At 43.6% G+C, this 16511-nt stretch overlaps 2 protein-coding genes and 1 long non-coding RNA gene across 7 annotated transcripts in view; all 3 read left to right on the forward strand.

Annotated features, from left to right (window-relative positions):
• The window catches only part of LOC113010262 (uncharacterized), a 74906-nt gene that overhangs the window by 35152 nt on the left and 23243 nt on the right, over positions 1–16511 (forward strand). The window lies entirely within an intron of this gene.
• LOC113010210 (uncharacterized) overlaps positions 1–16511 on the forward strand; it is a 58678-nt gene that overhangs the window by 6175 nt on the left and 35992 nt on the right. The window lies entirely within an intron of this gene.
• On the forward strand, positions 3286–4892 carry LOC145421843 (uncharacterized). Its single transcript, XR_013903201.1, has 2 exons — positions 3286–3353; positions 3399–4892. It is a non-coding gene; the product is annotated as an uncharacterized LOC145421843 (long non-coding RNA).

Genomic DNA, 16511 nt, shown 5'->3' on the forward strand with positions numbered 1-16511 from the left:
TATACACATCAGGAACATCATTGGTAACATCTGGCACATCCTCAGGATCAATTTGTGCTAATTGCAAATACATTGAAGTAGCTGTACTGGTAGCTATATGGGTTATCATTGAGCGTACACAGGGTATCACACAACAGGCAATAATCATCAAAAACAAAATAATACATGCCTCAACTGTTAGAAAGGCTACAATTAGTTCGTTCCATTTTCCAAACGTGTCCTGCATCCACTTGTCTAGCCACTGACCGTGACCTGTATTGGCTCTTAGTTCTATCTGCAATGCTTCAAGTTTATTCATAGCTTGTGTGAATGAACCGTCAGGGGCGGTATTTTTGGGAATGAAAGTACAGCATACATCTTCAAACATAGCACAAACACCTCCTTTCTCAGCTAACAGCATATCTAAGGCCATTCTATTTTGCATGGTCATTAAGGAGGTAGCAGACATCTGTTCTCCTAGGGCTTTAAGGGCCATATTGGTCAGATTGGTATGTCTTTGCTGATGGTAATAAACATAATTGATCCAGGCTACATTTTTGTTTACCTGTATCCACGGTAGTATTGAGGCAAACCCTGCTGATATTTCTCCTTGTGCCTTTAATTCATTTGGTATCCCGCGTGGAACTCTTATAGCATCTATGTAAATGTTATGTGATTAAGCGGAGCGTTTCGTACGTCTGCTGGATACAGGCAGATCCGAGGTTTGTTGTATCAGTAGTTCTTGAGCTAAAGTTACTAGACCACAGGTACCGGTCCAATTAACAGGTAGAGCTAATCTAAGAGTATTATTGCACATCCAATAAGCATGTGGGATTGGTCTGGTCAGGCGCGAAGCTGTAAAGCCTTTTAATATGCCTCCCCAGTACGAGTCGTTTAGTGTGTTGGGCGAATGCAGGATTGTTGAGTTATCTGAATGCGTACTTATATATGCATATATATAAAAAGACATATGTCTATATTGTGTCCTGTCAACACTCGCTGCTAGCCATGTTTCGTTACAGCGTGCTCCTGGAGAGTCAGAAAAGAATGTATAGTTTTGTGTGTCATAATTTATGTTTTCAAGTTTTGGTCGGTGTATGCATGTCATCAAGATATTTGGGTGATGGCGCACCTGTGTTGGGGGCGAAAGAGGTTCAGTGCGGTCTTCGGGGCGCTTCATTGGGTTGCAGGGGTGGGTAGAGTCGTCAATCACGCTAACATCCTTACTAGAGACTTGTCCTGTGTATATGAATAAACAATCTAAAGGACTTAGTTCTACTCGCACCGCTTCAATCAGGGTTACTGTTAAGGGCCCCTTTTTATCATTTTTGAATAGCATCTTTGTTAAGGGAAAACCTGAAATTGTGTATCCCACTACAACCTGTTCTGGATTACCCTTTGAACAGACATAACAGTTACTGTTTCCTAAGTCACGAGCGGCTATTCTGGCATTTTCATACCAGGCGTTAGCTCCTGCTCTAGGGGGTGCATAAGATGGTTTATTGGTGGTGTCTGTGTTGCTTTCTACTGATTTTAGAGAATGTGACGAGTGTACTAGGTGGGTGTCTTGCCAAGTGGAGCATGAGGTATTGTCAGCAAAATGTGGCTTGCAGAAATGTGAACAGGGTTGCAGTTTACAATACGAAATAGTAAATAAAAATCCTAAGGTTAATGCAGTAGATATGATTAATAACCTAAATATATAAAAAACACAGTTCTTCAGTCGTCTCCTGGCCTGGTCCCAGGTTCGAGAGACCCCGTATAAGCGTCGTGTGATGACAATGGGCATTTCATTTTCTCCATTATCAGGATGAAACGAGTCTATCTTTATCAGGTTAGACATTGTGTGGTACTCTAGGCTTTCTGTTCCTGCTGGATGTTCGAGTACCTTGTTGTTGTTGTTCAGGTGGGGGATCAAAGTAGGGCTGAACGATTATGGAAAATAATCTAATTGCGATTTTTTTTGCCCCAATATTGCGATTGCGATGCGATATGCGATTATTTTTTAAGGTCTTTGTCTTCTGTATTATTAAACAAAGACAAGCAATACATCATATAGTATGGCCAATACTATATTACATTAATTTTAAACTGTTCTTTCCTGGAAGACAGACCTCTGTTATGATGACATGAGGTGATGCATGAATTGATGACTGACATTTTTATTTAACTTCTTCAATCACAACAGTATATTTGAACATGCACAATAGTTTATTTTTAGCTTACAAACATCTGAGCATAAAGTGCTGACAAGGAACCCTGGTGTAAACATTAAAATGAAAGTCAGTACAATGTGCAGATTGCAGAAATATACATAAAAAAAATCAGTGGCTTTACCACACTCAGTTTTTCGACATCTGTGAACTACTAGACAGTCATTCAATTAAAAAATAATATTAAATAAATAAAAAATACACACATCTTACTGATCTCTGCAGTCAGTAACATTACACATAAAGTGCAAACATAATAGCAATTGTATAAACACACACACAAACACGCCTTTAAAGTTTAAAGGCGTGAAATTGGACGGTCTAGTTCTGATTAGCGTCACCGCTGTCTCGGTGGAGTTTAATAAACTCGGCCGTCTGCTTCTTGCTATCTAAAATATAACCAGACACTGGTGTAAATTCTCGACTGTCTCATACTTCTGTTTAATAAGTTTTCTGTTTGACGTTTAGTCAGCTGTGTGAAAACCAAGGAGGAACCCACCCGGGGGATTAATAAAGTTTTATTTTATCTAATCTAATAACTTTAATCTCAGCCAAACCGATTTACTCACGAACAAACAAAAATACTGAAAAAAGCCCAACAATAACATTTTTAGGTTGTCTAAGTGACTTATATATTACGTTTAACCCGAGCAGCGAAACTCCGCGGTGATCTGAAAATGATGTGCCGGGAGTTGTGCCGTTCTCGGCCGCATCAGTAATCCTCGAGCTCCCGGCTAGCTGTCGAGCTGGTGGGTAGCAGACGCCTCTGAAAACGTCGAAGCACTTTTGCAAATATGGGATATCTTGATAAACCGAGCAGATATTTGATGTTTACACAACTACTTTCTCGCCTGAAAATATGTTAAAAGTTTATTTTGTGACCCAGAAAGATTAGTATGAGTAATTTTAAAACTTAGTAGCGGCCGCCATTGCTGGAAACTGGAGTTTGGCTGGGCCGCGCTATGAATTCTGGGATATGGTAGTAATTTGGACAGCCTTATAATCGCAGTATAATCGCAGCCTTTGCGGTTAGAAAATTGCACTTGATCATGTCGCGATATTATCGCAAATGCGATATATCGTTCAGCCCTAGATCAAAGGGCTTTCTGAGTCTTGGCTCTTTCAGGCGTTGTGTGTTAATCAGTGATTGTGTGTGTGTAGGTGTATTGAATCCGGGCGCTGGCTCGCCTGAGTCGTCATCTGTAGGTGTATTGAATCTGGGCGCTGGCTCGCCTGAGTCGTCATCTACTTGATCCGACGCCTTAGGTGGTTTGGTGGGGCTGGTCTTAACCCTGCTGGCATGAATCCACTGAGGTTGTCCGTCTGTTAGGATGCTGGTTCTCGTCACTGCAAGTACAGTCTGGGGGCTGGAACACGCGGCCTCCCCGAGTGCCCTTGGTTTTAGCGACTTCACCAACACCGCGTCTCCTGGTTTCCACGGATGGGTTGGATCTGTGGAAGGGAGAGGCTGAGAGAGACAAACCTTCTGATAGTTATTATTCAGTGTTTCTACCAGGTTATGAACATAGTCAGACAATGCAGTGTCTATGTCCCCTTCCAATAGCGGTGCCCCTCTGGAGGCTGACCATGGTGTTGGAAACTGTCTTCCCATGATTATTTCAAATGGAGATAATTTGGTTGCTGCGGATGGAGTCATTCTAATCTCGCAGAGGATTTGAGGAAGTAGTTTGACCCAGGTCATTCCTGTTTCTATCATTGCTTTAGTCAGGCGATTTTTTTACCAGTGTGTGAATGTGTGTGTGAATGGGTGGATGACTGGATATGTAAAGCGCTTTGGGGTCCTTAGGGACTAGTAAAGCGCTATATAAATACAGGCCATTTACCATTTATGGTCCTATTCATTCTTTCTACAACTCCTGAACTCTGAGGATGGTATGACACATGATATTTCCAGTCTATTGCTAGAGTTTTAGCACACTTTTGAATTACTTCTGATGTGAATGAAGGTCCTCTATCACTGTTAATTTGGTGAGGTATTCCAAATCTGGGTATTATTTCATTGCACAACTTTTGACAGACTACTTCTGCAGTTTCTTTTGATGTTGGATAAGCTTCTACCCATTTACTAAATTGATCCACTATTACCAGTAAGTACTTGATGCTTCCTTGTGCTGGCATGTGTGTAAAATCAATTTGTAATGTATGAAATGGGAAATCTGGTTGTGGTAAATGCTGATGTTTTGCTTTTGAGCTACCTACATTAGTTTGTGCACATTAGGGCTGCCACAAACGATTATTTTGATAGTCGACTAGTCACCGATTATTTTTGCGATTAGTCGACTAATCAGATCATCATCCATTGGACGTACAGCGTACAGCTTATTGCACCAGCAGCATCTGGTCTTATATAACTATCATTAGCTTACAGCTTGAAGTGTTTGTGCTAACTAAAAATAAAGACAAGATGGTAGTTTATTAATTTTTAATGAAATTTGCAGATTGTTTCGGTGAAGTTTAATAAACTCCTTGCTTTCTAAAATATAACAGGACACCGGAGTATATTATCCAGCGTCTCAAACTTCTGATGATCAGCTGTCTGCTTGAAGTTTATTTAGCTGTGCAAAAACTATAACTTTAATCTTAGCCAAACCGATTTACTCAGGAACAAATAAAATACTAAAGAAAGCCAAACAATAACATTTTAAGTTATCTAAGTGACTTATATATCATGTTTAACCTGAGTAGCCAAAGACAGTGGTGGGTTTGAAAACGATTTGCCGGGAGTCCGGTGTTCTCACGGCTCTAGTTAGCCTTGCCCCCGCCTAGCTAACGAGCTAGTGGGTAACAGACGTCTCCGAAAACGTCGGAGAGCTTTTGAAAATATGTGGTGTCTTGATAAACTGAGCAGATATTTGAGGTTTACACAGCTACATTCTTGCCTGAAAATATGTTAAACGTTTATTTTGTGACCCAGAAAGAATAATAAGAGTAAAGTTAAAACTAACTAGCTGCCACCATTGTTGACAACTGCGCTGGGCTGCGCTATGAATTCTGGGACACAGCTTCTTCTTCTTCGGGGTTTAACGGCAGCTGGCATCCTTGTACATGCAGTGCTGCCATCTTCTGTTTCAGTCCGTTATTACACCCTTAAATCCTACTACTCATTCCTGCGTCCTTTGTGATCTTACAAAGCTTCAAACGATGCGTCGACTATTAAATTAGTCGTCGACGATTTTAATAGTCGACATAATCGTGACTAGTCGACTAATCGTGGCAGCCCTAGTGCACATGTTAGACAGGTTGCTAATATGCTTTTTACTGCGTGTGATGTTGTCTCAATTACAAATCTTGATTTTATTGCTCCTATTACCCCTCTTTGTCCGACATGACTCACACCGTGAAAATGTCGGACAAGGATTGGCAGTAGTGAAGATGGGAGGGCAATCAAACCCCCAAGGTTTTTGTATAAGCCGTCTCTGTTATCTAAGGTACAATCATTACTTTCCCAGTAAGTGTAATCTGAGGCAGAGGCTTGCTCTTGTATGAATTTTAGGTCAACATTTGTTTCTAAATAGTCTAGGAGTGTGACAAGTGGCAGCTGTAAAGGCAGAGATAATACTTCCTTTCTGGGTGGTTGCTGTGAGGCAGCAGCTGCTTTCGCGATCACGTCTGCAAGAGCATTTCCCACTGCTTCGTCTGTGTCAGCCGTGCTGTGCCCCTTCGTTTTAACAACTGCAATTGCCGATGGTAGCTGTATAGCCTGCAAAAGTCTTTGAACAAGATCAGAATTAGCGATCGATTTTCCATCAGCAGATGTGAAGCCTCTCTGTCTCCACAATGTGCCAAAGTCGTGCACCACACCGAATGCATAACGGCTATCAGTGTAAATTGTCACCCGCTTATCCACATGTAGCTCACAGGCGCGTATTAAAGCCATGAGCTCTGCTTTTTGTGCTGAGTGAAATGGTAATGAGTGAGCCTCTAGTATGATGTCAGGCAATGTCACCACCGAATAGCCACAAAGAAATGAGTTGTCATTTGGTTTTGAACAGGACCCGTCCACATAAACAATGACTGAGTCTGGGATTGGTGTCTGCTCTAAGTCTGGGCGTGGTTCTGTGGATTCCTGTATACGTGTCATACAATCATGAACGTCAGGCTCGTCTGAACCATCCTGTCGGTCAGAGGAACACAGCATACGAATAAGTAAGTGTGCTGGAGAATTGGGTGTGCTGTTTGCTTTTATAGTGAGATTTGCTGTTGAAGTCAGTGTAGCTTCATAACTTGAGCGACGTTGTGCGGTCATATGTTGTGTAGTTATGTTTGCTAGAATGGTCGTGACCTGGTGATTGGTGTGTAGAATAGTGTCATGTGAGAGTGTGAGCTTCTCGCAGTCCCTTATCATGATAGAGCAAGCTGCTACTGCTCTCAGGCAGGCCGGCATCCCCTGAACTACCGCAGGCAGCACCTTTGAGTAGAAGGCTACTGGACGGTAGCCACAGCCATGCTCTTGGGCCAGTACGCCTGCACAGGTTGTGCCGTTCTCTGTGACGTACAGGTGGAACGGTAAGTGGTAGTCAGGCAGACCCAAACAAGGGGCGGAGGTCAGCGCTCCCTTTAATGCATTGAAAGAGGCAGTCATTTCTGTTGACCACAGTATTCGAGGAGGCTTGTCTTTTTTGCAGCATTCACGCAGAATGTGGTCATGAAAAGAACAGTCTGGTATCCACTGTCTGCAATAGTTCACCATGCCTAGGAAAGACAGCATTTCCTTCTGTGTAGTGGGCTTAGGGACAGAGGTCACAGCTTTGACCCTGTCTGTAGTCATGGAACGTTGTCCATGAGACAGTGTAAATCCCAAATATTGAACAGAAGTCTGACAGTACTGCATTTTCTTTTCTGATGCTTTGTGGCCAGTCTGTTGGAGGTGCTGGAGTAGCATGTGTGTGGCAGTTTGACATAGTTTTTCACTTTCAGCACAGAGGAGGAGATCATCCACGTACTGTATCAGGGTACAGCCCTCTGGAGGAATGAAGCCGTCCAGGGTAGCACGTACCACCATTGAGAAAGCCGCAGGGCTGTCTACCATGCCTTGGGGTAAGCGAGTCCATGTGTACTGCTTATCTCTATGTGTAAAAGCAAATATCGGCTGTGTGTCCTCATGCACAGGCACTGAGAAAAAGGCGGAGCACAAATCCACCACAGTAAAATGTGTAGCTGTTGCTGGAATAGATGTCAGTATGCTGGGAACGTCTGGGACGAGAGGTGGCAGAGGCATAATGACTGCATTAATTTGTCTTAAGTCTTGTGTGAAATGCCATACGCCAGGTTTGTTAGGCTTTGGCACAGGATTGACAGGAGTGTTATATGGAGATACTGTGGGCTTTATTACTCCAACTGTCAATAAATCTCCTATGATGATGTCTAGGGCTGCGGCTTTTTCAGCGGAAATGGGATATTGCTTGACATATACCGGCTTGTTGTGTTTCAGCTGAGCATGATAAGGTGTACAGTCAATAAATCCTACATCATTCTCACCTCTTGACCATAATGTCATGTTCTGATATTCAGCTGGCAATGTGACAGCAGAGATAGTACAGTGTATGGGGTAGGTTAGATCTATGTGTCGACATGGTGCAGTAATGTCATAGCCCACGTCTGAGTTATGTGACAAAACCACTGTTTGGCCTTCACTGGTGTGAGCAGTTATCATGTTGTTGAACAGTGTGAGAGAAACAAATATGTGGCTTCCAGGCATGGGGTTACCTGGTAGTGGTGTCTGTACACGTATTTGGCACAGTGTGTGACGTGGGGTACCAGTCAGATGGATATTGAGTTCATTCTCTGCTGAGGCGTCCAGCTGACACAGAGGCTGTTCCTTCTCCATGGTGTCGGTGCATAGGGCAGAGAAAACATAGCTGTTATCAGTATCTGCAAACATTTCACCCTTTGTGTTAAATGAAATACACAAGTTCATTTTTGCCATTAAATCTCTGCCTAATAGATTCACAGGCGAGTTTGGAATAATTATGAATGGATGATATGTAATTTCATCTGGTTTTGGGCCCCAGCGTGTTTTTAGAGAATGAGTTTTGGGGCATTGCACTAGAGTTCCGTTTATTCCCATGGTGTTGATGCACACAGAGGAAACAGGCCCACTATAGAATTTTCCAGACAGTGAACTTTTAGTGGCTCCACTGTCAACTAAAAAGGAATAAGTCTTTTCACCTATCTCTATATCTAACATGGGCAAGCTTTCTGTGTTACGGGACAATTGCAAATGCAGCATCGTGTGTAGTGCTTCACACTGTCCCTCATCCTCACCTGGGCCTCCCTATTGTCGGTCCAGCCTTTCGTTATCATATGGGTGGGGATTAAAATGTGGATTATAAGGTTGCTGCCTAGGTGCAAAGGGGCCATTATTTTGATGTGATTCCTGTCTGCGTTGCCAGTTACCTTGTCTGGAAGAGCTCTGCTGACGCCTAGTGGCAGGAGCTGGTCCTGTGTTTTGTGGTTGAGACCCACGTGCTGCTGATTTGCATTCCCTCCTCCAGTGCCCTATTTTTCCACAGTAAAAACATACGTCTCCACTCCTATCTCTCCTTCTGAGATCTCCCTGCTGCGCTCGTTGAGGGGGCGGGGCCCCTGCATACATCATTTTCTCACTTTCCTCTGAGCCTTCAACATCAAAATTCAACATCATTTTAACACTTTTAGCCTTCGTGCTGTTGGGAAAAAGATCTGCACCAGCTTTCGTTTTGACAAGTGTGATAAAGTTCTTTATCTTCATGTCATAGAGATTATCAGTGGCAGTCAGCTTCAATAGTTGTGAACATTCTGGATGAATATTGTTTAAAAATGTTGTTATGAAAATCTGATCATTTCCACCTTCAGGCATGCATGCCTCATTAGTCCAGCAGTGCGTGAAACGTTTCATAAACACTGGAATAGATTCATCTGGCTTTTGCTTGCACATGGTTACTGCATTTAAATCAATTTTATCTCTAGACATTGTGAGCAGAAATTTCTTTAGATTTTGAAAAAAGGCTGTGATCTTGTCATCGTTTATCCACAAAAACGAGGTGGTGTTGGCTGCTTGGTCATTTTTAGGGTCTAGTTCCTCTACTTCTTCAATAAGCTGAGATTCAGTCACACCTGGGATTCGTTGACATAATATATATCTATAATCAGGCCCACCCAAGTGGTGGTATCTGGTACTTCTCTGTAATGCAGAAACATAGGCTGTAGGATTTTTTATCGGACCCGTCTAAGGTCTTTGAATTATTCTGACCCATGGTCAGTGATTTCCAGAGGGGTTTAGACGCTTGAAGGATTTAAGTTAGTTTTTTTTTTTTTTGCTGTGGCACACCTGAGGCTACTTGATTTTTTTGCTAGCAATTTTATCTTTTTGGTGAGCAACTTCTCACTTTTTAACGAGCAACTTCTCGCTTTATGACCACAGGCAACTTCCTGCGTCCTTTCTGCTTTAATTTACAAAACAACAGGCAACTTCCTGTGTTTCTATGTGGGCCACTAAAGAAGGCTCCTCAGTGTATCCCACTTGTTACTACAGTGGGGCAAAAAAGTATTTAGTCAGCCACCGATTGTGCAAGTTCCCCCACCTAAAATGATGACAGAGGTCAGTAATTTGCACCAGAGGTACACTTCAACTGTGAGAGACAGAATGTGAAAAAAAAATCCATGAATCCACATGGTAGGATTTGTAAAGAATTTATTCGTAAATCAGGGTGGAAAATAAGTATTTGGTCAATAACAAAAATACAACTCAATACTTTGTAACATAACCTTTGTTGGCAATAACAGAGGTCAAACGTTTACTATAGGTCTTTACCAGGTTTGCACACACAGTAGCTGGTATTTTGGCCCATTCCTCCATGCAGATCTTCTCGAGAGCAGTGATGTTTTGGGGCTGTCGCCGAGCAACACGGACTTTCAACTCCCGCCACAGATTTTCTATGGGGTTGAGGTCTGGAGACTGGCTAGGCCACTCCAGGACTTTCAAATGCTTCTTACGGAGCCACTCCTTTGTTGCCCGGGCGGTGTGTTTTGGATCATTGTCATGTTGGAAGACCCAGCCTCGTTTCATCTTCAAAGTTCTCACTGATGGAAGGAGGTTTTGGCTCAAAATCTCACGATACATGGCCCCATTCATTCTGTCCTTAACACGGATCAGTCGTCCTGTCCCCTTGGCAGAAAAACAGCCCCATAGCATGATGTTTCCACCCCCATGCTTCACAGTAGGTATGGTGTTCTTGGGATGCAACTCAGTATTCTTCTTCCTCCAAACACGACGAGTTGAGTTTATACCAAAAAGTTCTACTTTGGTTTCACCTGACCACATGACATTCTCCCAATCCTCTGCTGTATCATCCATGTGCTCTCTGGCAAACTTCAGACGGGCCTGGACATGCACTGGCTTCAGCAGTGGAACACGTCTGGCACTGCGGGATTTGATTCCCTGCCGTTGTAGTGTGTTACTGATGGTGACCTTTGTTACTTTGGTCCCAGCTCTCTGCAGGTCATTCACCAGGTCCCCCCGTGTGGTTCTGGGATCTTTGCTCACCGTTCTCATGATCATTTTGACCCCACGGGATGAGATCTTGCGTGGAGCCCCAGATCGAGGGAGATTATCAGTGGTCTTGTATGTCTTCCATTTTCTGATGATTGCTCCCACAGTTGAACACCGCCTTTGCCTCCGCGAACACATCGGACTACAAACACGCACATTACCAACTCCGGAAGACGATCAAAGCAGCCAAACGTGAGTACAGGGACAGGGTGGAACAACAGTTTGACAACCCTCGGAGTATGTGGCAGGGACTAAACACGATCACAGACTTTAGAGGGAAAACCAGCACACCGCAGACCACGGCCTCTCTGTGTGAGGATCTAAACGTATTCTACGCTAGATTCGACACAGCGAACACCATGAGACCGGACAGTGTGCGCACCGCGGATGACGTCAGTGCGCACACTGTGTCTGAGGAGGATGTGCGGAAGTGCTTCAGGAAGGTGAACGCACGCAAAGCTACTGGTCCGGACGGGATTCCCGGCCGCGTCCTCAGGTCATGCGCGGCTCAGCTGGCTGGAGTGTTCACGCACATCTTCAACCTTTCCCTCTCTCTGTCTGTAGTCCCAGCCTGCTTCAAAATGGCCACCATCGTCCCTGTACCCAAATCCTCCACCATCTCCTCATTGAACGACTGGCGACCTGTAGCCCTGACCCCCATCGTAAGCAAATGCTTCGAGAAGCTGGTCAGGGACTTCATCTGCTCTGCACTACCCGACTCACTGGACCCTCTACAGTTTGCATACCGCCACAACAGGTCCACTGATGATGCCATAGCCCTGACACTACACACTGCCCTGTCACACCTGGAGAAGAGAGACACGTATGTGAGGATGCTGTTTGTAGATTACAGCTCAGCATTCAATACCATCGTTCCCTCGAAGCTGGACAGGAAACTGCAGGATCTAGGACTGAGCAGCTCCCTCTGCAGCTGGATCCTTAGCTTCCTGTCTGACAGACGCCAGGTGGTCAGACTGGGCAGCATCACCTCATCCCCCATCACACTGAACACTGGTGCTCCACAGGGGTGTGTACTGAGCCCTCTCCTGTACTCACTCTACACCTACGACTGCACAGCCACTAACAGCTCCAACATCATTGTGAAGTTTGCGGACGACACTACAGTGGTGGGTCTTATCACCAACGGTGATGAGACGGCTTACAGGGAGGAGGTCAGCGCCCTGACCCACTGGTGTCAAGACAACCATCTCACCCTCAACGTCGCAAAGACAAAGGAGTTGATAGTGGACTTCCGGAGGTGCAGAGAAGTACACACCCCCATCACCATCAACGGCGCTGCTGTGGAGAGAGTGAGCAGCTTCCGGTTCCTTGGCGTACACCTGGCTGAGGATCTTACGTGGTCAGTACACACAAACAAAACAGTGAAGAAGGCGCAGCAGCGCCTCTTCTTTCTCAGGAGACTGAAAAGATTCGGCATGAGCCCCCGCATCCTCAGGACCTTCTATCGCTGTGCCATTGAGAGCATCCTCACTGGATGCATCACCACCTGGTATGGCAACAGCACCGCCTACAACTGCAAAGCTCTCCAGCGAGTAGTGCGGTGCTCTGAACGGATAATTGGAGGTGAGCTTCCCTCCCTCCAAGACATCTACAGGAAGCGCTGCCTGAGGAAAGCGGGGAGGATCATCAAGGACTCCAGTCACCCCAGCCATAAACTGTTCAGACTGCTTCCATCAGGAAGGAGGTTCTGCAGCATCCGGTCCCGAACCAGCAGACTGAGAGACAGCTTTTTCCATCAGGCCATCAGACTGCTGAACACGTCATAGACACCTCAGCTTCACTACTGGAACTTCAACATTATGCACTCCACACTGTATATAAATGCCACTTGTTTTGCACATGTCTCAACTCTGTATATTTTATATATTTTATTATTATTATTATTATTATTTTATTTTATTTTTTTACTATTTAATTTGTAAAAATGTGTATACACACACACACACACACACACACACACACACACACACACACGTAGGAAAATATTTAGTATACACATCCAGAAATGCATACACTATTATATATTGTACATATATTTATTAGTTTCAGGTTGGCCATTCTTGTATTTTGCTCGTTTGTGTTGTTGTGTTTGCACATCTCTGTTGCTTGTGGGGCTCGCACACAAGAATTTCACTCGCATGTGCTGTGCCAGTGTGCCTGCACATGTGATGTGACAATAAAAAGTGATTTGATTTGATTTGTGATTTGATTTGATTTGTGATTTGATTTGATTTTTTCACACCAAGCTGCTTGCCTATTGTAGATTCACTCTTCCCAGTCTGGTGCAGGTCTACAATACTTTTCCTGGTGTCCTTCGAAAGCTCTTTGGTCTTGGCCATGGCGGAGTTTGGAGTCTGACTGTTTGAGGCTGTGGACAGGTGTCTTTTATACAGATGATGAGTTCAAACAGGTGCCATTCATACAGGTAACGAGTGGGGGACAGAAAAGCTTCTTATAGAAGACGTTACAGGTCTGTGAGAGCCAGAGATTTTCCTTGTTTGAGGTGACCAAATACTTATTTTCCACCCTAATTTACGAATAAATTCTTTACAAATCCTACCATGTGAATTCATGGATTTTTTTTTTTCACATTCTGTCTCTCACAGTTGACGTGTACCTCTGGTGCAGATTACTGACCTCTGTCATCATTTTAAGTGGGGAACTTGCACAATCGGTGGCTGACTAAATACTTTTTTGCCCCACTGTATGAGGGCCACTGAGAAAGGCCTCGTCAGCGTATCCCGTTTCTATGTGGATCACTGAGAAAGGCATAACAAAGTCTTATAAAATAAAAAGACACGTGCCTACCTTCGTCAGGATCCCACTTCTGACACCAAAATTGAAGGAAATGGCTTCCAGGGCCTAATCCGTGGATCGGCTTCCTCCGAGGCGTGGGCGTCTATCAGCAGAGATTGTAGCTTCACCTATCAGCAGAGATTGTCCCTTAATCTGTAACACAGTCAAATATATTCTCAAGTAACATTCAAGCATGCCATTCAGCGTGTTAGTACGAGCTCGGGAGCAGCTTGGGAGAACAAGAAAACAGAGACTGCTTCAGATTGTCTTCCCAAATCGACTCAACTTTATTCACAAGTACAACAGTTTATATAGAGGGTAAAATTCATGAGACAGCAGATTTATCAGTTTAAACCAGTACAGACCAAGATAAGGGAGCGTCTTCCTGCCCTTGGGTGAAGAAGCATCCTTTGTGTAGTTTATCAGTTCAGCTACAATTGTGATTATCTCAGCGACATATTTTCAAGGCACAAAACAAAGAGTTCTTTCATTAGTGAAATCTGAAACAAACCATCTGGCCTTCAACAGGCGTCTAAAAGATTAAGAAACTAATGTAGCTGAGGGAGTGATCTCTGTGGTATTTCAACCTTGTACCAGCCTGTGATTCTCACACATCAATTCTTGGGTCAAAGAGAAAAATAACTAAAACAAAGGGGCCTTATTGAATGACAGAGTTTTCCTGCATAATGTCACTATAAAACAATATCCAGTAAATGCTCCCATGGTACTAAAATACCTAACACAGTATACTGTGTATATTTATACTGGCAGTATGGAAATGATCATTTGGAAATGCTTAAAATGGAAATGATCATTTACTGTGAGGTGAGGTGTGGTTGGGGTGTTTTGTAACAGTGGTTGTGCTTTTGTAACGTTGAGGTATGGACAGCTACACACTGAGGCTTTGAGCCTCAGTCCTGCCTGTTCACATTTTATTCTGTAAAAACTAAATTTTCACTGCTTTTATGGCCTTTTTTTAGTGGGGAGAACATAGCTAGGATTTAATGATTTAACAAATCTTTTAAATCCTTTGTCCTCCACAATGCTAACTGGCTCAATCACCATGCTAACCAGGTCTTCATCTATTTGAGATTGTTCTCCTGAGGAAAGACAATAAAGACAAAGCACAAATATAAATATCACACACGTAACTTATTACAATTGTATAATATTGTTATATCATTTAGTAACATTACTGCATGCTATATTATCATGGCATTTGATGGCTCACCTGGTCTTGCTCCAGAATCGGTGTTCCCCCTATTCACATGCAAAGCTCTGTAGTGCCTAAGCATGGATGAGGTGTTGTTGTTATATCCCAGCTCCCTGGCACATAGCAAACACTTCACCTTGTACAAAAGTAAAGACAGCTTAACATAAATTGTATTGCACCATCAGTATTATGAAAATACATCTTCTGTAGAAATTTACATAGCTTGTTGGGAGGAATAAAATCACAATGTTCCCACACAGGGGAGGACATCCTCCTCTTCTTAGCTGGCTCCATTCTCTCCTGACTTTCTCTCCTCACTCTCATAAACCTCCAAACTGTCTCCAAACTCTCTCTAACCGCAACTCTCCATCAAACACCTACATTTTGAATGAAGTCTGAGGGCTTTATATCGCTGTCATATCTCGCGGCAAAGTTCGAACCACTTCATGAACCAGTCACGTGGTACAGCCGGGCAGCGAGGCTTCGGACGTCATCATTTTCAGCTCCTCCCATAAATGAAGCAAGCCTCGATACGCGCATCGCGGAAACGCCCCCTCCATTACTCGACACAGGCTTTGAAGCCTCGATACAGAACGTCCCATCACTACCTTTAGCGACTCTGTTTTTCTAAAAAGCGACTAGCGACAAATCTGGCGACTTTTTCTTATTTATGACGATTTTTGACATGAAAGCGCGTATCGCTCTTCGCAACAAAGCAGCGGGTGCTTTCTTTCTTTCTTTGTTATGGGAAGAAATACTGAAATCATCATGATTGAGTAGTGATTTATGTAACTTTGTGTATATAATTTGGCATTTCCTACTGATGTAGGCTAAAAATAAATACATGATACAATTTCATGTATTTTAAAGGTTTATTTGCAAGACACAAAAACAGACAAAATAGAAAGTTCCAAATGTATTGTGCACGAAACAAATTCAAACGTGGCGATGGAGCCAGGTGCAGATGTCTGTCACAAGTTAATCTGGCTGTAGGCTATGGCACTTAGCCACAGGTGGAGCTAGTTGACTCGACTCCATTTGAGTGCACACAAAGTAAACTGCACGCTTTAGTTGTGATTCTGAAATCGGAGTAATAGAACGTACGAGGGGAGCGATAACAACTACAGGATTCTCCCGATCGTTTACTCTTGCTGTCCCGTGAGCAGCATCGGCGTGGTGTTAATTGTTTGCTGTTTTCGCGATCGCCTCCTGCATGAGAATATCCAGGTAAACTCGCGACATTTTTAAACATTTTGTTGTTAAAGAGCAACAAGGCTGACACAGTGTGTTTGAGGTAACCTCACAAATATCACAGATTAAATATTTGCTGTTTATTTGCTGTTTTGTCGGTAGCGGCTCCTGAAAGGCAAGTCTACCACACATCTGTTCGACCAAAGCCAGTTGATCTGCGACGCCAGTTAATCTGGAAAACTGGAAGCAGGATTCATCACGTCATCACTTAAAGACCGGATAGCGATTTTCCTTACTGAGGAGTTGGCCACATGGTGGGCATGTGGACAATTCCTGCCAATGCTTTGGAAGCATTTGGAATGTGTGGATAAATGCATTGATCTACAATAGTAATACACCACAGTAAAGTGTATGAAGCTTCATCTGTGTAAATAGACTTACCGGCAACTTTCTTTGGTAGACGTGTTCAAATACTCTAGCGTTTCGGCTCGTGTTGGCGATCAATACTGGTGATCACTTTGATCATGGTGTGCGTGATTGTGCTGCA

This window comes from Astatotilapia calliptera, chromosome 18, assembly GCF_964374335.1.
Source record: "Astatotilapia calliptera chromosome 18, fAstCal68.1, whole genome shotgun sequence".
NCBI classification, from domain to species: Eukaryota; Metazoa; Chordata; class Actinopteri; order Cichliformes; family Cichlidae; genus Astatotilapia; species Astatotilapia calliptera.